This window comes from Giraffa tippelskirchi, chromosome 4 (genome assembly GCF_054371585.1).
Source record: "Giraffa tippelskirchi isolate mGirTip1 chromosome 4, T2T-mGirTip1v1.2.pri, whole genome shotgun sequence".
Lineage (NCBI taxonomy): Eukaryota > Metazoa > Chordata > Mammalia > Artiodactyla > Giraffidae > Giraffa > Giraffa tippelskirchi.
This window is the reverse complement of record NC_137278.1, coordinates 28,366,799-28,390,561: the sequence shown is the minus strand read 5'-3', so window position 1 is coordinate 28,390,561 and position 23,763 is coordinate 28,366,799. Positions and strand designations below refer to the sequence as shown.

Here is a 23,763-nt window from a genome sequence, read left to right as displayed (position 1 = left end):
GTGCTCAATGAAAGTGTGCTTAGAGGATTTTGACAGCTGTGTATATGGAGAAGAAGTTGGTAAACAAGTTTCTGGTATTAGAATATTTCTGGCATTAGAATGCCTTTAGAATTGCATAGAGCAAAGGCATGGTTTTATGTATATATTATGCATATTTATTTAAGCAGATTATGACTAATGCTTCTAGGGTATTGTTGTCCACTATCTACTGAACTCAGACTCCTTCCATTAGCCTGAATTCAGATGTTTCTGGACATGCTATTAGGCTGAATTAGCATGTAGTAGACTACCAGCCAGAATTGCTAAACGAGGACCACCAAACATGCCTAGATCACTATCTAAAGAATTGCGTTAGGGCTGAGAGACCAGATGTGGAAAAACAGAAGAGCAGGGAATAGGATACTTTCCTGCAGCTTTCTCAGAATGTACAGGGCTTAGTGGATAATCATAGTAGAGTCCTTAAACTCTTAATCATTTTTACTACAGAAAACCCAACATCCTATTTCCTTCCTTTCCTGCCAGTGGCTCAGCTAGTAAAGAATCAGCCTGCAATGAGGGAGACCTGGATTCGGTCTCTGGGTTGGGAAGATCCCCTGGAGGAGGAAATGGCAACCCACTCCAGTATTCTTGACTGGAGAATTTCATGGACAGAGGAGTCTGGAGGCTACAGTCCGTGGGTTTGCAAAGAGTCGGACACGACTGAACAACTAATACTTTCACTTTACTTTCACTACCATCAGCCTTTTAAGTTCCTCAATACAGCAGTCATTTCTCTTTTATAATAACTCTCTACCCTTTCAATGATCTCTACTACTTCCAGGAGATGAAAACTGATTTAATACACCTTGAAAGATCTTGCTTTTCAGAGACTCAATATTTTTCATTCAAAGGCTCAGTCTTTCAGCTTCATGCTCTTTTCCATCAATGATTGAAAAATGGAAAAATAAACAAAAGGCTAGGTAGGTATCTTTGGGTATCTACCATAAGGATCAAGCAGGGGCTAGTCGTTTATAGGTGTTATCTAGAATAATCCTCACAAAATTGAATCAGTTCTTATTCTCCTTATGTGCAGATAACGGGTCACAGTTTCAGAGAGATTAAGTGATTGCCCAAGCAATTCTGAATGAAACCAACCATTCAAGCTTTCAACCAAATTGTATCAAACCTAAGAGTATTTTGTTTACATTAAACCTACCCCAGACCCTTTGTTCCTCATGGAAAGATGAAACTGCCAATCTTGAGTATGGCACATTCAATTCTCTTAAAGAAAGCTTATGAGATTTTATCGTGAGAACTTTGCTAGGGACTCAACAAATATTTTATAGGGGAAAAAAAGGTTTGAGGTGTGTATGTGTATAGGCATGTGCTAAATCTGAGGTCCCTATAAATTACTGTCTCTCTTATAAATAATTTGAAAATATTTGTGTACTTTTTAAAATAGATTTTAAGATTTTTATTGCTTTAATATCCTTAGGAATTGAGGGAAAGAAAATGGTCTCTACAGTGTTGACCTCTTTAGTAATCCTCCAAAGAAATATAAAATGTGACCTATACTTCCTTAGCCAAAACTAAATATAAAATCTGCCACCCTGAGCTGAGTAGTCCTTATGCTAACTCTTGGAAAGGAATAGCCCATTTCCTCTCGATTCCATCTGGATCTTTCTATTCAGCTGAGATTAATGGATTCCTATAATGAGTCACCCTGTCAGTGTCTTGTTATTTAGCAGTAGAGTTCAAAAAAATCCTTCCACTTCTTCTTATAACAATTAAATTCCTTAACTGGAAAATACATTGAAGAGGAAGATATAAAGTTATAAAAATTAGAAGATTTTTCTCTTCCAGTTTAACAGTAGGGATATTTGATGAGGTGTGATTCCAAAACAGCCACATTTTAATGGATTCAGACACAAGTGAGTGTCTATGAATTGAACTTAGTGTTTACTACAGCAGTTGAATAAGATATTTTGACCTTTTTCTTTATATATTTGGCTAATGCATTACATATGTGATTAATGTCTGTAAGTTGTGTATACAGGGATGTGTGTTTGTCAACTCTTTCTATTTTTTTTTGAAACACAATGGGTGATGACAATAAAAATATTATTTATGGACTACAAGAAATTAGAGCCCCTAAAATACAGGGATCCCAAATTTATGCCCTATTTTTTTTTTAATATTTCTAATTGACTCTCTGAAGAATTAGACTCAAGATGAAAGAAAAGGAGGACTAGGATTTTTCTGAATGCCTGTGATTCACAGGAATAGATCTTTTATGTTGGCTGTAATAATGGCATTTCAGGTGATGACCAGAGAGAAAGGAAAAAGAGCCAAGAAGGGCCACAAGCAACCTTTCAGGATAGGTGTGTTGGTGAGTCCAAACAATGGAATAGAAATAAGAATACCTAGAAGGGAAAACTCACAGTAAAGCATTGAGACAAACTGGAGACAAATCTTCCACAGATTAAAGAAAGTTATATCATTTAAAGCACGTTACCTGGGAAAAAAGATCTCAGTGTACAACCCACAAGGATGCATGATACAAAAAGATGGAAGCCCAGCACGTTATTCTGGGGCAATTCCAAGAATATTCAACACTAAATGTCTCAGCAATTTTAATAAATGTTACATGAGTTAGGCTAAGATATTCAGAGTCAGTTTTGGGAAAGTTGAATATTTAAAAAATAATGACTTATCTCCAGAGGAAGAATACAGAGAGTTAGTCTGAGATGCTTATATCAGAAGAATGGTTGAACTCATAAATCTTTGCATGTGACACTGGCAAGACTATTTCCAAGGAAAGAGGCATATTCCCTAAGAAATGAATTACCTCCAGGAAGGCTAGACTGATAGTGAAATGTAAAAGAGAGCCCATGACAATTGATTCCCATTCTTTTGGAAATGAAGAAAGTTGTTGGGTGTCTAATACTTAAAGGGTCTTCTGTGGTAGAGGGAAGTGTAGTGGAAAAGTGATGATGTTTATGTAAGCCTCGTATCAAGCAAAGTGTAACCTTATAGACACAGATTCAGGATATTAAAAAACAACATGATGGTTGTCTTTCCAACCAGAGTTGAATGACCCACTGGTCACAATGTGTGATGTGTTATTCATTTTATATACTGTTAAATTCAGTATGCTGATTTTTTAAATAATATTTGCATCGTTATCACAAAGAATATTGGTCTACAGCTTTATTTTCTTGTAATATCTTTGGTCTTTTTATCAGGGTAATTCTGGCTTAAAACATGAGTTAAGAGGTGTTCTCACTTCTTTTTGGAAGAGTTTTGTAAAATTGGCAGTATTTCTTCCTTATAAACGTTCAGTGGAATTCACCAATGAGTCCAGCTGGGAGTAGAATTTTCTGTGCAGGAAGAAGTTTTTAGTAGAAATCACATTACTGTGGTTGAGATCGAGCTATTATATTTCTTTTTAAATTAGGTTTTCTAGATTAAGTCATTTAAGGAATGTGTCCATTTATTCTAAGTTGTAGAAATCATTGGCATGAAGTTGTACAAAATATTATTGTATTAACATTTTAATATGTGTAGAATGTGTGCCAATGTCACCTCTCTCAAGTCCAGTATTGACAGTTTTGTATCCTTTCTTTTACTTTTCTGATTAGTCTGGTTAAATATTTGTCAATTTTGAAATTTTTTTTCAAGGACCAGAAAAAAAGAAACATTTGGGTTTAATTCCTTTCTCTATTTTTCTCTGTAGTCTAGTATACTGACTTCTGCTCCAATATGTAGTCCATCCTTTTTCTTTTTTTTAACTTACTCTGCACTTTGTTTGCTCTTAATTTCCTAGTTCCTTAAAGGTTGAAATTAAGGTCATTGACTTTATACATCTCTCTTTTTCAACAGAGATATTAACACTATAAGTTCCCTTCTATTGCTTAAACTTTATATATAAATTACATGTATATTTATTTACATACATTTTGATAGGTTGTACTTTTATTTGCATTTAGGTCAAAATGTTTTCTCATTTCTTTTTCACTTCTTTTCTGACATACCTTATAAAAGCATGGTATTGAGTTTCCAAATATTTAGATATTTTCTAGAGATCTTTCTATTTCTGAATTCTGATTTAGTTTCTTTGGTCAGAGGCCATATTTTATATGACTTTAATTCTTTTAAATTAATCAGATCTATCTAAAACCAGAATATGCTTTTCCCTAGTAAAGCTCCATGTGTATCTGAAAAGAAAGCATGTTCTGCTGTTGTAAGGTGGAGTGTTCTGTAAAGTTCAGGTTGGTTGATTGTTGTGATGGTTAATTTTATGCATCAACTTGAGTGGGTTAAGAGATGTCCACAGAACTGGTAAAGCATTATGTACTTCAGGGTGTATCTGTGAGGGTGTTTCTGGAAAACTTTCAAAATCGACAGACTAAAGATGGCTTTCTCAATGCAGGTAAGAATCAACCAATCCATTGACAGCCTGAATAGAACAAAAAGTTGAAGAAAGGACAAAGCTGCTCTTTGCTTGAACCAGGACATCCAGCTTCCCCTGTCCTTGAACTTCAGCACTTCTGTTTCTCTGGCCTTTGGACTTCAGAATGGGACTTGCACCATTAGCAACTCCCCTGGTTCTTAAGCCTTTAGATTTGGACTGAAACTACAGTACTGGCTTTCCCAAGCCTCCATCCTGAAGATGGCAGATTATGGGACTTCCAGTCTCCATAACTGTGTGAGCCAATCACTCACAGTAAGTCTTTTCTATATATCTACACATACATATTGCTCCTATTTCCATGGAGAATTCTGACTAATACAATTGCATTATTGAAATCTTTTATATACGTAATGATTTTCTTTTTACTTTTTAAAATCTACTATTGAAGTAGGAATACTGAAACATTTAAATATAATTGTGGCATGTCTATTTCCTCTTTCATTTCTATCATGTTTACACTTGCATTTTGAGGCTCTATTTTTTGGAACATAAATGTTTGGGATTGTTATGACCTCTTAATGAATTGATTGATCCCTTTGCCATTATGAAATAACCTCTGTTCCCCCAATAATATTTGTTTGGTTCTGTGGTCAAATTCATGTGATATTAATACAGCTACTAGAGCTTTCTTTTGGTTAATATTATTATGATATACCTTATTCTATCCTTTTATTTTCAACTTATTTATGTCATTATATTTAAAGTGTAATGGGTCTTGCTTCTTTATTCAAACTGATAATCTCTGCATTTTAATTGGGATTTTTCAACCATTCACATTCAACATGATTTTGATATGATTAGGTTTAGGTCTAACACCTTGAAAAAATAATTCTTGCATACACTTTATCTACATTTTGAGTATTTGGAAGATAAATTCAGTTTCCTTTTATTCCATCTTGACCAGATGTGGAAGTTATTTCACTGGATTTTAATTACATGTTTATATTTCTACCTCATACTTGAAGTCATTAACACATTAAGAGCAGAAAATGCCTTATTCATCTTTCTTGCACTTTTGATATTATTAGAACTTCATAACTAGAATCTAAAAAGTGGTTATAATTGTGTAACAAATAATGGAATGAATACATTAATTTATTCATTTTTAACCTGGGAGTATCCATTCCAAATGAATGCTTTATCCTAAAGTTACCTTCTCATTGAAAGACCATAAACATTATCTGGGTTTGAAAGTGTGCTTCTATTTTATGGTCTCAGACTCTACTTTTAACGTTAAAGCCATCCTGGGTGGGGGAGTGGGGGGGAGTGAGATGGATAGGGGGGATACTTGGATTTGAATCGATGTATTATTAGAAGAGATTTTTTATCAAATGTACCACAGGTATTCCAGTGAGAGTGTTAGGGCATCAAGTGTATTTTTCAGTAGGATGTAAGAGAGAAAATTAGCATCAGTTACTTGCTTGATTACTTCTCTTACAGAATAAGATGCTTACTATAAGCTGCATAAATACTATTGATACTGGAGAGAAAAAAGGAGTATCTGCCACGCACAGTTATTGCACTGGATTCTGAAATACTGGTCTTAGCCTTTCCAAATCCCAAACATGGCACAGTATAGAATCAGATGAGCAACTTGATCTGTCTCAATTAGTCAGGATTTTTAAAACAGTAACATTAATCTTAAAAGTACCTTCAAAGATTAAAAAGCAATTGAATCAAATTAAGTTAAAATGATTACAAATTTCTGAGTTCAGGTATTAAAATTAATTGAACTGTATAAATATTAATGCAGTTAACATGCTTTTAATTCTTTTAATTAACAATTTTTTGTGTTCACTGTAGTATAACAAAATATAAGATGCTTGGATTTATTCATTAAGTCTCAAATCAAACTTTGCTGTAAATCTGGACTGGTACTGACTAGAAATTTTAAAGGGGATAAGGTCACACATCTCATATTTTGAAGAAGTTGTGGAAAAGACATCCTTAAAGAGCGCTTTTTCTAAAAGAAAAAAGAATGTGAATTTCCCTCCTTAAAAACTTCGAGAATTTGAGCGAAAGATGAAAAATTGTTCTTTCTCCATACTCTGAAACCACAAGCAAGACAGAATAGTTGAGCCATCTTAGGAGCTGTAGAGTGAAAAAAAAAGTGAGTTCCTAAAAGTAGATAATTTTAGTTTGGTTGTTCAGTTAAAGCAACTTAAGGGAAATGGATGGCTGGATGGATAGATAGATGACAGATATAGATAGAAGGAAATAAAGAGACATACATACACATATTTGAAGCATTATGAATTGGCTAACATATAGTTAAATTTTTATAATTCAAGGTATGTGAAAGGGAAAATTATAATTGGACATCTTTTATCACAAATTACTTAAAAGTAAGATTGAGTTCTGTAGAACACGAAGCCATGTAAACACTTAACTTTGTTACATCAACTTGGTGAGCTACTGCCACTGCTGCTCTAGCATGTAATTTATTAATAGTAATATTAAGCAATATTCCCTTGATTTCCATAACTGCAGTTTCCCAGGACAGTGTGATGCTGTGAATAAGCTAGGATAATGATAGTTGTCATTTGTATTCATCACTTTGGAAGCTGCTCCCAAAATGCAACTACTGGAAATAGTTACCATGTCTGATTGTGTATTCAAGATGTTATAATTTTGAGAAATTCTGGCCCTATTATGGACCACAGTCTGTTGGTCTCCTAACAACAACACTGAAGCTTACCTAAACCAAGCTTTCAAGGAACTCTTCCCAAAGGCTTGAAATCACTCAAAGGCACCCTTCCCGATTTCCCTGGAGTGAAGCTGTCCTGCAGAGCACATTTTCCCAACTAGCCGCACACACTGGCAGTATAGTTTACATGCACAAGATCTCTGAGCCCCAGAGTTTCCTTCCCTGAGGGATATGTTTCAGGTTTTGCTTTAACCACATCATGCTGCTCCCTCCTGTTTGAAGGTCCTGGCCTCCCACTGTTGTATACTAGCATGTCACTGAGGAGAAATGTGACATTCTGAGAGCAGCTCTTGAATGAGGAAGACCTGGGGGATTGTGGCAGGAAGGGCAGTTTACAAATGTCAAAGATGATTATTCCCTAGGACATAAAATCAAGGTCAATAGAGAGCATAAATCTTGTCTTTCTACACTGAGAGTTTTATTGTGCTTCCCACTAGTTACTGCAAATCAAATTTTCATTGGAATCCCATTGGGAGTGGGGCTCACCCTAATTTCTGAGCTTGAGAATTATCAGGGAACAAAATCATTGTACTCCTTTTGGGCTGAGATGCAAATACAGCATGCATATGGAAGAGGCATTTCAGTACAATGAGAAAGTCTGTTTCTTTTCTTTTTTTTTTTTTATAAATTTATTTATTTTAGTTGGGGGCTAATTACTTTACAATATTGTAATAGTTTTTGCCATACATTGACATGAATCAGCCATGGGTTTACATGTGTTCCCCTTCCTGGACCCCCCACCCACCTCCCTCCCCATCCCATCCCTCTGGGTCATCCCATTGCCCCGGCCCTGAGCCTTTGTCTCATGCATCGAACATGGAATGGTGTTCTGTTTCACATATGATAATATACATGTTTCAATGCTATTCTCCCAGAACGTCCCACCCTCACCTTCTCCCTCAGAGTCCATAAAATTGTTCTATGCATCTGTGTCTCTTATTCTGTCTCGCATATAGGGTTATCGTTACCATCTTTCAAAAAAAAACCAATCTACAAGAAGACATATTTCTCTCCAAACATTAAGAAACAACTGAGCTGAGTTGCAAAATACCTTCTCTTCCCTTCTCTTTCCAGAACATGAAAAACTGCAGAGATTCCAGGCCCGGAGTCAACGTTTTTCAGGACTCGGGGGGTAGGGAAGGGTTGGGGGAAACCCAGTCTGGGTACATTGTCACTGTAAACTGCTATGGGTGCATGCTACAATGCTTAAACTAAAAAGAGACTGCCTCTGCACCTTTGTCCACCCTTATTGTTATTGGCAAAATACACCCCAAGTTTAAAGGGCCACCTCCAGCCTTCCCTTCATTTGGTTTCCTCTGGTCATCTTTACAGATTGCATTTAGACACTGTGTATACACACATTTCCTAAACACTGTCAAATGAAGTGGTCAGTTTTCTCAATTAAAAGAAAAAACAAATTTGTATCAGATACATTGTATGCTTGAACTGATAATGTCTGAATCAACAAACGATTTTACAACAGCCCTGGCTTTCTACCTGTGTTTTGTCTCAGACACTTTTCATCAGTTAAAGCCAGTGTGATGACGTGAATAAATCAGGGGGCTCTGGCTGAAATGCTCTTGGAGATGGTTAAGCAGACCTCCCACCACCCATGTGCTTCCCTTCTGCTCAATATTGCTATAACTTAAAACTTATCCAGAAAATAAAGTCTATAAAGAAAATCAAACTGGTCCTAAAATAATAGAAACATTTGAAATAAAATAAAGTAAATTTAAAAAATAACCTTTTCTCTCTGAATACTATTCTGATTTAATTTTTTTTCCATTGCTTTAATCTGGTAAATTTTTAAAAATTTTACCACCTTAACTATTTTTTAAGTGGACAGCTCTACTGTCTGTTGGGCTGTCCTGGTGGTTTAGACTGTAATGAATGTGCCTGCAACTTGTGGGCAGATTTGTGGATCCAGGTTCCATCCCTGGGTCGGGAAGATCTCCTGGAGAAGGGAATGGCAACCCACTCCAGTACTCTTGTCTGGAGAATTCCATGGACAAAGGAGTCTGGTGGGCTATAGTTTATCAGGTCACAAATAGTCAGACACGACTGAACCACTAACAGACAGACAGACACACACACACACAGTTCAACAGCATTAAGTGTATTCGCGTTGTTGTACATCCATTACCATATCCATCTCCAGAATGCTGTAATCGTCCACAAGTGAACTCTGTACCCATCCACCCTCCCCCAGCCTCTGACAACCACCCTTCTACTTTCTTTGTGAATTTGACTATTTAGAAACGGCAACCCATTCCAGTATTCTTGCCTGGGAAATTCCATGGGCAGAGAAGTTTGGTTTGCCAGAGTCTGACACGAGTTAGTGACTAAACAACTTTCCAAGTACCTCATGTAAGTAGAATCATATAATATTGTCCTTTTGTGACTATTTTTTTTTCACCTAGCATGCTGTCAAGGTTCATTCATGTTGTAGTATGTCAGAATTTACTTTCTTTTTTATAAAATGCTGAACAACATTTCATTGTATGTATATACCACATTTTGTTTATCCATTGGTCCATCAATGAACACTTCAGGTGCTTCATTCTGATTTTTTTAACCATATGTAACTTTAAAATCATATACAGTAAAGATGAAAGAACCTTATATCATCAACATTTCTTTTTTAAAAAAGACCACATTCTGGGCCATTAATCATACCTTAATAAAAGGAGAGAGAAAGAAAAGAGATAAAAAGAAAAAAAGAAATAACCATATTTTACCAGCATGAAAAGACTTAGTTATTCATTCAAATATCAAAGTGGAGGAGATATGACTTAAAGATTCTAGGAGGTTATTATGTGACTATTGTAAACTTAATGGAGCTTTATACAATGTCTATATTCTAATAATGGATGATATTATTCCCACATTTTCCATCTTTCTTCTTTCTAAACTCTCTTCTTGCTTTTATGTCTGCACCTCACTTAGGATGCCTGCCCTTTCCCCCATGTATTTTGAAAATATCTCAGATCATATCTCTTGTAAAAAGCCTGACACAAGCACAAATATCTGCCTACCCTGATTTTGCCTTCTTTATTATACAAATATGTGTTGATGACTACATGTGACAGGCTGTTGACTAAGTGATTAGGGTTAAGAGCTATACCTTGTTTGACTTTCTTGTACATGTCACATACATTGAAAAACATGACTTCTCATATATATATTCACTAATTGCTTCATGTGTCTTATTCCCTTTTAGTCTCCTCTACAATGTTTCACATAAGACTGGGCCAGAGTTAGTACTCAATACATATTTTTAAATTAAATTTTCATTGCAATATAATTGATTTGCAATGTTGTGCTAATTTCTGCTGTAAAGCATAGTGAGTCAGTTACACATATACATATATCCACTCTTTTTTTTTTTTTTAGATTCTATTCTCATGTAGGTCATCACAGAGTTGTTGTTTTTTTTTTTAACACACACACACACACATATACATGAAAGTTGAAGTTGAAAGTGTTAGTCAGTTAGTTGTGTCCAACTCTTTGCAACCCCATGAACTATAGCCCACCAGGTTCCTTTGTCTATGGAATTCTGCAGGCAAGAATACTGGAGTAGGTAGCCATTCTCTCCTCCAGGAGATCTTCCAGACCCAGGGATTGGATCCAGGTCTCTTGCGTTGCAGGTGGATTCTTTATTGTCTGAGCCACCAAGGAAATATATATTCTTTTTCAAATTATTTTCCCAATTATCTTGTTACACAATATTGAGAAAAGTTCCCTGTGTTATACAATAGGTCCTTTGCTGGTTATCCACTGAAATAAAGCAGTGCATATATGTCAACCCCAAACTCCCCGACTATCCCTCCCCCTACTGGGATAGTTGCTGGGAACCACAAGTTTGTTCTCTAAGTCTGTTGTTGTTCAGATGCTAAGTCATGTCCAACTCTTTATGATACCATGAACTGCAGCACACCAGGCTTCCCTGTCCTTTACTATTTCCCTTAGTTTGCTGAAACTCATATTCATGAAGTCAGTGATGCAATACAACCATCTCATACTCTGTCTCCCCTTTTCCTCTTCAATCTTTTCCAGCATCAGTCTTTTCCAATGAGTCTGTCTCCATTCTATAAATAATTTATTTGCATCACTTTTCTTTTTGAAGGTTATGTATATAAGTGAAATCATATGACATTTCTCTTTCTCTGACCCACTTCACTAAGCATGACAATCTCTAGGTCATCCATGTTGCTGCAAATGATATTTCATTCTTTTTAATGGCTGAATAATATTCCATTGTGTATATGTACCACATCTTCTGGTCACTAGTATGTTTGCTTGGTGTTAAGTTCACAAGCTACCTCTCTAGTAAACAGATAGAACATTCTATTGTGAACTGTGTATAAAATCTAATAGGTTAACTTATGTGATAGTAACAGAATGGTTTAGCTCTGAGGACCCATTCTTATTACCTGACAAATTATAAATTTAGGCATTCATTTCCCAAAGCTCCTGAAAAGTATTGGACAGCATACTGTAAGTGATTCACAGCAGGGTTGACATCTTTAGATGCTTTGGTCAGAGCTTGAACTACAGGAAGAGACTCTGAAACCTGATGCTCTTTGTGGTGCCCAGCACCAGCTCCAATCAGCTAAGGGTAAATAAAAGCATAAGAAGGCCTCTTCACTGAAAAGGTAGGGTGTACCATGACCCCAAGCTCAATGCATAATGGGATAGGATAAAATCATGAATATCTAAATTCCCACTCACTTTCATTTACACATCCACTTCCTGAAGAAATCCTAGGTTTCTGTTTTTCCTGGACCCCTCTGTAAACTGTGAGGAGGGGGTGCTGTGCTAAAAGAAGCTAGAACAACTGGGCTGACTTCAGGTTCACCATACTCAACCTGTTGGAATTTCATTCCTATTCTCCTCCAGTTTGAGAATTGTTTTCCTCTTGAAAATAGGTTCAGTAAGTGTTTCATATCTTTTTTGAAGTCATGCAAAATTAAATGTGATAATGCCTGTAAAACTTCTTTAAAATCTGTGAATGTCTGTGTGCATACAAGAGAAGTCAGTTCACATACTGTCTATGAGGCAAAGACTTAAAGGATGGAAATAATGGATATAAGATACTACAGATTTTAAATATTGTTTCCATTCCATCAACATTTGATCTCAACTCATGCCTAAATAGTGCCCCCTGTCAAAAAAATCCCAGATCACTAGGATGGAAAGAGGTGTAGGTCATGGCAGGAAGCGCACAGGAATCCTCGAGATTTGAAGTATGGGTACCTTTTGATAGTAACCTGTGCAAAGATTCAGATAGGTCTCTTGGATATGTATAACTAGCACACAGTAATAGATGACATTTTCTGAACATATACAAGTGCTAGACACTGTAATGATATAGATAGCAAATATTTAGTAGGCCCTACCTTGTATCAGGTACTGTCTTAATCACTTTATACACATTATTTTATCAAAATATCATAGCAATGGTAGCAGTCAGTGAATAGTAATAGACTACATTACATATATGGATTCCAAAGCCTAGAGAAGTTGAGAAACTTGTCCAAGTTCCCTCAGCTAGAATGTGGCAGAGCTAGACTTCAAAACCAGGCTCTTGAATTGCAGAAACTATGCTAAGCACTTTTCTGTTCCCAAGATAACAGGGCAAAGCAGAAGCCTGGCTGAGTGAGGAATGGATTAAAAAGTCTCTGTAAAATGGCAGCTGCTGAGTATTTCCATCTTCTGCTCTAAACCCTAAGTATAGACATTTACAGCTGAGAGAAAGAAATACTAAGAAAAGTCCCAGAGTTTTCCTGAAAGGAATAAAAGATTGGTAGTGACACAGCAAATCAGGCTATCCAGCATTAAGTTCACCAGGATGAACAGAAGCTCTTATCCTCTGGTAAACATGCCAAGCTAAGGTATATGAGCTTAAAGAGAAAACTAAGTCATCTGAGTATAATTTTTAAAAGAGAATAGCAACATACAGAACAATGTATACACTGTGATTGAGAAAGACAGAAAACAGAGGTCAACATTTAAAGAGTAAATAGAATAAATCTCTTAAAAGAGCTAGGATAGTATGTGTTGATAGTATGTGACATTAGACAGCGAGCAATAAACAGTTATAAATAAGAAGCAAATAGATTTATTGGCTATAATAGTATAAATATATTTTAAAAATCACAGAAGGTAGACAAATTAACAGAACTGATAGAGCCACAAAATAAATGAGTGAACAGAAAGATCAGACCCAGGAACTTATTTAGAAGGCATCAGAAAGTCATTAAGTAAGGGAAAACACAGAAGTTAATAAACATAGATGATAAAAATACAGCATCATCAATCATTTGTAACAGTACCACAAAGAAAACAAATGAACAAGTGGAAACAGATAAAATAATGCACCAATAAAATAATGCACCAGAATTTCTCAGGATTTAAAAATATAAACACCTAAGAGAAAGGACTTTAAAATGTACAAAACAGTATAAACAATGGAAGATCCACACACATGTGTGGTAGGGAATATTTTAAGAATATTCTAAATACTTCCAGTGAGTGAAGGTATGTTAAAGAAAAAAGTTTCAGATTGTTACTGAATTTTTCACTATCAACAGAAGGGTAACATTTTCAAAGTGTTTAAAGAAAAGAGCTCTGTATCTACAGTTTTTTTTTTTTTTTTTAAATTAGAGTGCAGATTATTCCTTGAGTAATAAAATCCTTCTTTGAAAATACCAAGAAACTAACCCTATACTATGCTATGTGAAATCTGGGAAATAAGTGTAATCAAATATTTTAGTAAAGCTGAATATTGTCTATAAGTGAATAATATGATGGAAACTTAGAAGAGGTAAAAATGAAAATAGATAGGAAATTACTAATTATGTGGGAACATCTATTCCATCTCCCTCAATTTTTTCAGCTACTGAATAATAATCTAAACCAATTGCCTCCTCCCAATGCTTATATCCTATAACCATTTAAAGGCAAAATCTGTCCAAAAGTGTTGCCAAGTGGTATGGGAACCAACAGGAGTACTCAACAGAGAACTGGAGATATACTAGTTTTCCTATTGCTATAGAACCAATTGCCACAAACTTAAGTGCTTAAAACAGCAAGCATTCATCATTTTCCAATTTCTGTAGGTCAGAAAACCCATAGCTTAACTGGCCCTTTGCTTTAGAGTCTCATCAGGCAGCAATCCAGGACTAACTGAGATTACAGCCTCATCAGAGGCTTGACTAGGGAAAGATATGCTTCCAGTCTCCCTCAGATTGTTTCAGATAATCTCCGAAGGTTGTAGGACTGAGGTTCCCATTTTCTTGCTGGCTGTCAGGAAGGGCTGCTTTCCATTCCTAGAGGTTGCCTGTTGATTCCTTGTCACGTGGCCTTTTCCAGAGGCAATTACACAGGTCTGCTTTCTTCTTCAAGATCAGCAGGAGAATTTCTCCTTCTAGCCAGCAAAGATGAAGTTATATATATTGAAACATAGTCCATCACCTTTGCCAAGGTCTATTGCTTAGAAGCAAGTCAGAGGCTTTGCTGGCACTGAAGAAGAGGAAATTATAAAAGAACAAGACATTATAGGTGACCTAAAAGTGTGTCCACTACAGGTGCCTAGGGTTTTCACCTCTCGCATTAGATTGCCAAGGTGGGCTCAAACTTGAGCCTGTCCATTATCACAAGAGAAAACTGACATTGAGGAAAATATGAACTGACATGCCCAATTTTCACATACCTACAGGGTAAAATCATTATTTCAAGAAAGACTACAAACCAAAGAGCATATGCTGTATGAAGAAAAATTATTGAAGTAGATGATCTACAATTATAAAATAAGTGCATAAATATTCTCAAAATAGAAGGGTATGTACTATAACATAAAGCAGGAGCAAGAAGTTATAAGAAAGTTAGAAATATTAAGTGTGCAGCATACAGTAGCTAAAATTTTTTTAAATGACCAAAATGAGATGAGTACAGCTGAAGAGTGAGTGAACAAGCTGAGAGATCAAAGAGTTCTCTCAGAAGACACCAAAAACGGGCAAAGAAATAGAAGATGTAAGAGAAAAGCTGGGGAGTACAGAGGCTAGAAATAGAAGTGACAATATCTGTAATAGTTTCAAAAGACAAAAATAATAAACTAAAGAAAGGAGATATTTGCAAAAAGAATGGAGACAAATTTCCTAGAATTATCAATGAGAGACCTTGGACTGAAAGAGCCCAGAGTGGCAGATAGGAAAGGTAACAAAACAGGCACACCTACACTTGTTAGAAACACTTAACAGGCAGAAATTGACATCAGATCCTAAAATTCTTTGTCTAACAGATTTGCCATTAAAATATGAGGGTGAAAAAAATATCCCCAGGCATATCAGCCTCAGAAGATTTGCCATACAAACATTCATTTAGAAAACACTCTCGGATGAAACAATTAAACAAGAAGAAAAGTATATCCAGGGGCTGCGGCAACCCATGTGAGAAGTAAGGGTGATTAACTTTTCTAGCACAGATTAAAGTTACCTCTTGAAACAAGGATAAAAGGGCAAAATCTATAGTGCTCTACATTTTGCAATAAACTCAGAACTAAAATTCCATGAAGCTAAAGGGGCAGAAAAGGCCAAAAGGCCCTGAGGATGTTAAAAATTTGCTGATTTCTTAGGGAAAGAATAGAGGAAATAATAAATTTAAGAAATCAATATGGATATAAACATGAGAAGGATTTTTTATTTAAAGATTTCTAATATAAAAACAAAAGTAGAATGTGTAATTTTGAAATTAGGACAAGAAAACTTAAAGTAAAAAATGTTTATCAAAGTAAACACAAAGAAAGGATATTAAAGGGAAAACAGTAAATCATACAACCCCCAAATTCCTAATATAATCGCAACAATATTGGATTAAATTTACCAATGAAAAACTCAGATTGAAAATAAAATTGTATAACCGTACATCTGTAATATTTGCAAATAAAATAAGAATTGAGAATAAAGGATGGAAAAAAGATATATTATGAAAATATTAACCAAAAGAAATCTGAAGAAGTATTCTTAATATCTAGAATACAATTAAGACAAAAAACTCCACAGAGTTAACACAGGCTGATTATATTGGTAAAGAGCACAGCTGATCAAGAAAATAAAACCATTAGAAACAGCTATCACTTCTGCAATAAAATCACAAAATATATAAAGCCAAAATGGGAAAGACTGAAGAGAGAAAAAGATATAATACCAATTGTTGCTGCAGATTTTATCACACTACTCTCAGAAATAGATAGACCTAGAAGGCAAAATAAACAGAAATATGGAAAATCTAGATAATAAAACAAATTTAATTACTCTATGGGATAATTCGGAGTTCAGCATCCAACTACAGAGTACATATTCTTTTTGAGTGTAGATACAATATTTAGAATAAGTATGTGTTTAAAAAAATAGGAAAACTAAAATTCTTAAAGTAATAAGTAGATGAAGAAAAGAATAAAATGAAAAGAAAGAATGAAGGCGAGAACAAAAGAAAACAGAAATAAATATCGTGTATACTAGATTTTACACCTAAATTTCAAGAAAAAATTAATAACAAAAATGACTTTAAAAATTCCACGTGTTTGGAAGCAAAATCTCATGCTGGTAAATAACCCTATATATAGAGAGACTATTATGAAAAAAATTAGGACTGAACAATGAAAACTAAATGGATTTTTAGGATTTTAAGTGCCAGATCTAATTACAATGATCAGAAAGCACATGTTTTATAAATGAGCTAAGATTAAAACTCAAGAAGTTCAAACAAAGAGATAAAGTCAAAGAAATCAGAAAAAAGAAATGCAAGGATAGATTTCAATGAAACAGGGCATTTATAAACACAGAAAAGTTAAATAATATTCCAAATTGATTTCTGGAAAACATTCATAATGCACAACTCTAATATGATAACTCAATAAACAAGATAGTTTAAAAGTATATATGTACTGAAAAGAATAAATCATGAGGGACACAGATAATAATATATTAAAAATAACATAGTAGTTAAAAACTAAATCTTAGATGAAATAACTTGAATAAATATCTGAATTAGAAAAAAATAAAATGAAAACCTTCAGCATAATACAAACATTTAAAAAATGAAATAGTAAATACAATCCTCCCTAAAAAATTTCAGTCCAACTAGTTTTATAGGTAAACTCTATCAAACCTCTATGAAAAAAGTTAATTCTTATTTTAAACAAATAGTCTTACAAAATAGAAAAATGCTCCAAATTAAGCTACAAGTATTAATACAAAAACAGTTCTATTAAAATGTTTAAGTAGAATTTTTTAAGGATTTTTGAAACTTATCCAAAAAATGTTCTGGAAGAATAAAATCCCATGAATAGCTATTTTGATAAGAGAATACAAACTATACCAGTTACTAAGACTTACTAAAAAAACATAAATAAATAAACTTATGTTAGCCCAGAGAGAAAGAAATAGACCAATGGGTTAAAACTGGACACTCAGAAATAGCATGTTTAATCAATAAAGAGTAAAACTGAAAACACTGTTTACAGAAATGATGTAATGGAAACTCACAATAAGGAAAAATAGAATCATGTACCCTAACTCACATCACATACAAAGGTGGAGTCAGATGAATTAAAAATCTAAATATGAGATATTACAAGTTCACACACACACATATACATGATAATTATATGAGGTGATGGATTGGTTAACCTCATTGTTCAAATCATTTTGCAATATATACATATATTGAATCATAATATTCTACTTCTTAAACTTACACAGCATTTAATGTCAAAAAATTTTATCTCCAAAAAAGCTAGAAAAATAAATAGAGCAATTTAATCTAAATAAAAAAAAAAGAACTAAATGCTGGGTGGGGATCTAAGCAGATAATAGAAAAATGTTAAAAAATAATTGCGATACCTAGGAGTGGGGGAAAAACCTATTTAAAAAGATATCATTACTCTGGGAGACAAATCCAAAAAGATATTACTGAGATTTATGTTAAAAGTGTTCTGCCTATCTCTTCCTCTAGGAGTTTTACAGTATCTGGTCATACATAGAGGTCTTTAATAAATTTTGAATTTATTACTATATATGGTGTTAGAGAATGTTCTAATTTCATTCTTTTTCATGTAGCTGTCCAGTTTTCCCAGTACTACTGATTAAAGGATTGTCTTTTCTCCATTGCATATTCTTGTTCCCTTTGTCATACATTAATTGATCTGTGGGTTAATTGGGTGTATGGGTTTATTTCTGGGCTTTCTAGTCTGTTCCATTGATCTATATGCCTCTTTTTGTGCCAGCACCATACTGTTTTGATTACTATAGCTTTGTAGAACAAGGGAATGTTACTCAGCCATAAACAAGAATGAAATAATGTCATATGCAGCAACATGGATGGACCTAGAGATTATCATACTAAGTGAAGTAAGCTAGACAGAGACAAATATGATATTGCTTACATGTGTAATCTTAAAAAAAAAAGACAAACTTATTTACAAAACAGAAATAGACCCACAGACATAGAAAATGAACTTATGGTTACCAAAGAGGAAAGGCAGGGGAGGCATAAATTAGGAGGTTGAGATTAACATACACACAATACTGTATATAAAATAGATAACAAACAAGGAATTACTGTGTAACACAGGGAACTGTACTCCATATTTTTAATAACCGATAAGAGAACAGAATCTGAAAACGAATATATATATATATATATATATATATATATATACACATACACACACACACACATACACACACGCACACATATGTGTGCGTATGTGTACGTATAACTGAATCACTGTGCTGTGCACGTGAAACTAACATGCCATTGTACATCAAATATATTTCAATTAAAAAAGATACCAGAAGCATATGCAATGTGAGGATATTAATGGATGTGGTTATACAGGAATTAAGAACTTCAGTTCATTGAAGGACACCATTGGCACAAATTAGAGAGAGAAATATAGCAGGGAGAGAATAGGTGTCACGTTTAAAACTTTTAAGACAATGTCTATAAAGCTAGGCAAACCAATAGAAATGTGAGCAAAGACATTAATAGGTTATAGAAGAAGAGGACAAGATGACTAATAATCATAGGAAGAAGCTGTCAAACTCACTAGCAAGCAGAGAAATGCAAATGAAAATAATGAGATGCTATTTTATATCCATAAGAAAGGCCAAGAAATAAAATTTTAATGACTATGACACATCAGAAAAGATGTGCACACTTTGTACCGCAAGTGGCAAAGCAATGTCCCAAAGAGACCCAGGCTCCCTTGGCATTAGCAGCAGTATCTAATGAGGGCATGGTCTCAGCCAGAAGCTATGCCAGCAGAAAGTAAGTGTACAAATCAGTTTGTCCTGGGCAATGTGGGCTGGCATTCAGACTGTGCTTTACTTTAATCTAGAAAAAAAACAAAGAGGACAATAAGAGAGAAAAGATACAAGTGCCACTCCCTGCAGGAGAGAGGTTACGGCAGGCCCCCATTGTTCACCCCATGGTTGCCCCAGGGGCTCAGAGTATCTTCAGTATCTCAGGACCTGTCCTCCTGGGAGTCTCCACTCTTCAGTGCTATCCAGCAATGCCCTAGGGGTGACTGGCTTGTTCTCCCCCTGATTCATTTCCTATGATGACAGTAAACCCTGAAGGTGGTGGTTCCTCTCTTCCTAAGCAGCAAATACCCAGCTCAAGATAACCACATCCATCATGTAACTAAATAGAACATATCAACAATGGTAATCTCTTAAAAGAAATTAACTGCTGATTAAACACAATATAACTATGATCTGGTAGCAGTTACTTATTATTTGATTGGCTAAGTGCTCACATATCATGATGATTTGTTAAACCTGATTCTTACAAAACCTCAGCAAGTACTTCTTCATGTAGTGCCTTTCCGACTCAGTTATAATCAGTCAGCAGTTTCCCCATGTGCATTAGCCTTGCCTAGTGACCTTCACATAGACACGCATCCTTTTTGCCACATATTCCAGACACTTTGTGATTACTGTTGCCAGATAAAATTCAAAACCTCCAGTTAAATCTGAATTTCAGATAAGGAACCTTTAAAAGTCTAAGTATATCCCCAATATTGCACGAGATATATTTATACTAACTGGCAATTCTGCTTGTATTTCTGCATTAACCTGGACTTGAACATCGTGGTTGTTTCTATTTAGCATTCTTTTCTTTCTACTCACTTTTGCTTGAACTGAGTCTCATTTTTCTGTTAATTTTTTCATTTCCCATAGCCTGAAACCTGCTGCCAAGATGAAAAAAACAAACATGCAATTTTCTTAATTCCGATAAAATTATGATGTAGGTATTATTAGCCCCAATTTACAGAGAAGAAAACTGAGGTTCACATATGTTTAAAAATGCACCTGCGATCACATAGCTAGCAAGTGGAGTCTGGAAATCAAGGTAGTCTGAGTATTCATTCACTTTCCACTTAACCATACTGCCTACTAGGAAGAAGCACAAGCTGGAATCAAGATTGCCGGGAGAAATATCAATAACCTCAGATATGCAAATGACACCACCATTATGGCAGAAAGTGAAGAGGACCTAAAAAGCCTCTTGATGAAGGTGAGAGAGGAAAGTGAAAAAGTTGGCTTAAAGCTCAACATTCAGAAAACTAAGATCATGGCATCTGGTCCCATCACTTCATGGGAAATGAATGGGGAAACAGTGGAAACAGTGTCAGACTTTATTTTTGGGGGGGCTCCAAAATCACTGCAGATGGTGATTGCAGCCATGAAATTAAAAGATGCTTACTCTTTGGAAGGAAAGTTATGACCAACCTAGATAGCATATTAAAAAGCAGAGACATTATTTTGCCAACAAAGTTCTGTTTAGTCAAGGCTATGGTTTTTCCAGTAGTCATGTATCAATGTGAGAGTTGGACTGTGAAGAAAGCTGAGTGCTGAAGAATTGATGCTTTTGAACTGTGGTGTTGGAGAAGACTCTTGAGAGTCCCTTGGACTGCAAGGAGATCCAACCAGTCCACCCAGGACTGAGTGTTCATTGGAAGGACTGATGTTGAAGCTGAAACTCCAATACTTTGGCCACCTCATGTGAAGAGTTGACTCATTGGAAAAGACCCTGATGCTGGGAAGGATTGAGGGCAGGAGGAGAAGGGGATGACAGAGGATGAGATGGCTAGATGGCATCACCGACTTGATGGACATGGGTTTGGGTAAACTCCAGGAGTTGGTGATGGACAAGGAGGCCTGGCGTGCTGCGATTCATGGGGTCACAAAGAGTCGGACACGACTGAGCGACTGAACTGAACTGAACTTAACTGAGGAAGAATCAAGGAGAAAAAGTCAGAGATGTGGCAGTGCGTTGGACTGGGGGCAGGGGGCAGTATTTTTGCACTGATTAAAGGATTTTGACCAAAGAGGGACATGTTCTCAAAGAAACTCAGATTATGACCCTGGGATCCCAGGCTGCCCCACAGGAATGGTGCTGGTACCTCTGTAAGTTGCACAGCTCAGCTCACTGTGCTGCTTCTAGTAGGTCAAGTCCTAGCATCCCAACAATGAAGACCCACCTTCAACAGGCAAGTGCAGAGAGAAGAAAAACTCAAAGCAGTAATTTGAAACCCCATTTACCTTTGCCTCTACCCAGAGGCCCACAATAATTCATCCTACATCTTCTTGCTTTAGTCACCCTATATAGAACAAAACAAGGCCCAGATTCTAAAGTGAAGGATCCATTTACAAAACTCAGTGCCCTTTATTCCACCTGCCCTCCTTCACTGAGAAGACTCAACCTACCCACCTTTAGGAAAATCACCCAAATTACAGGAGCTAATTATCTGTGTTGTTTCTCTTTCTTTTCCCCCTAAATTATAGCTACCTTTAAGAGAATCCAATTGCTTTTTTAAACAGAAGATTGAACCATCTATTAGAATGTAAAAGAATGTGCTAATTGGAGTTCAAATCAAATAAGACACAGTTTAAATTTATACTTGTAAAATGAATTATCCTTACCTTTGTACCCCTAACTCCACAGGCTCGAAACAGCAGAATGACCCAAAGTCACCTTGAATTTATCCATCCTTACAATCTGACAGTGATTGCTTTTTTGTTTTTAGTCTCTTTCAACCAGAAGTAACTGCTCTTAACTGTGAGATTATGCAGCTCTGTTTGGAAAGCTTTTGTGAGTCCCTGTAGTATAATGATTTTCCTTTAGAGAGCATGTAATTTTAGGTTCTTGCATAACAGCACAGATTTTTATGGTATTACTAAACTTTGTAATTTTATTTCTCTCTGACAATTAAGTGCACATTGATGTTATGGAATTTTTTCTTCCTTCCATCACAGTTGGATGAAATTGGAAAGGCAGACTGTGCTGCGTTGGGAGTGCTCATGTCTAGAAGTGTAAACGTTTTGCGATTCCCTTGTTGAAGATCCATTTCACACATAGGCAAATCCATCACACCGTACTGTTTGCTTTCAGTTACAAACAAGCTGTAACCCAAAATACACAATGTACCGACCAAAAACAATCAATGTGCCATTTATGCACTCTCTTTGTTTAGGAAATAGTTTAACAGTTTACAGTACATTAACTCAGATGTTTAACCTTTCTGCAGAAAGTGAGCATTTTCCAAATAAATACTTTTTTTTTTTATTTCTAGAATTCATCATTTCTCATCACTAGCCACATCTCTTCCTTGTCTATTGCACTCAGATCTAGGCAGTTACTCCAGTCTTCTACAGACACTCTCATTGTTTCCCACTGCTGTGTAAATGAGACACATCACTCGTTCTAATCCAGGCAGATGAAAGCAGACAAATGTACTGCCTGTGAACTGTGCAACCCCATTCGGACATACATGATTTACTCTGTCCCTTGGAGGCAAGGTGAAGGCTCCCTTACCACAAAGATGAGTGTTCAGTACCCATTAGGCATATGACAATCCTCCCTTGAATCCCTCAGAATTGATTTTTGTAATTTATCCAAGAATCTGTAAGAATGATAATGCTCTCTTTTAAGCTTCATCTGTTGCCTTTAATACATTCCCTGATGATTAGAGTTTTGCAGACTTGCTAGGACTTAATGATGCTTCTCCTAGAAAGGTTTACATGATCAATAAGACATGATCCCAAGACAGAGTGGAGAGAAACTCTGAAATCCAGTCTGAAGCAGCCTTTTCTCTGTGGTCAGATGGAGGCATTTCCCACTGGAAATCACTTGCCATAGTCAGCAGATCTCATGTCGTTATACTTCATCACTCAGATTTGTGAAACTGTGGCACCAGATAAATGTTTATTATCATCATTCTATGGAATAATGCTCCCTTCAAATCTACCTGCAGCTCAACACTTAGATATACTCGATTACGGACTGTGTGCCCAACTCCAATGCATACGGTGAAGACGTAACACAGAGTGTGACTGTATTTGGAGATGGGATCTTTGAACGATAATTAAGATCACCATTCTGTGTGTGTGTGTGGTATGAGCACTTGGAATCTACTCTCTTAATAAATTTCCAGTACACAATACAGTATTATTAATGACAGTCACCACGCTGTACACAATAATATCATGTTGTACTCCTTAAATGTGTGCAATTCTTATCTTAAAATTTT

General features: G+C 35.6%; 1 long non-coding RNA gene across 1 annotated transcript in view; it reads left to right on the top strand.

The window, feature by feature from the left end:
* Positions 1–23,763, top strand: part of LOC145546559 (uncharacterized) — a 174,161-nt gene that overhangs the window by 125,857 nt on the left and 24,541 nt on the right. The window contains exon 4 of the long non-coding RNA XR_014083027.1: positions 4,412–4,705. This is a non-coding gene — a long non-coding RNA (uncharacterized LOC145546559). The remainder of the gene's footprint in view (positions 1–4,411; positions 4,706–23,763) is intronic.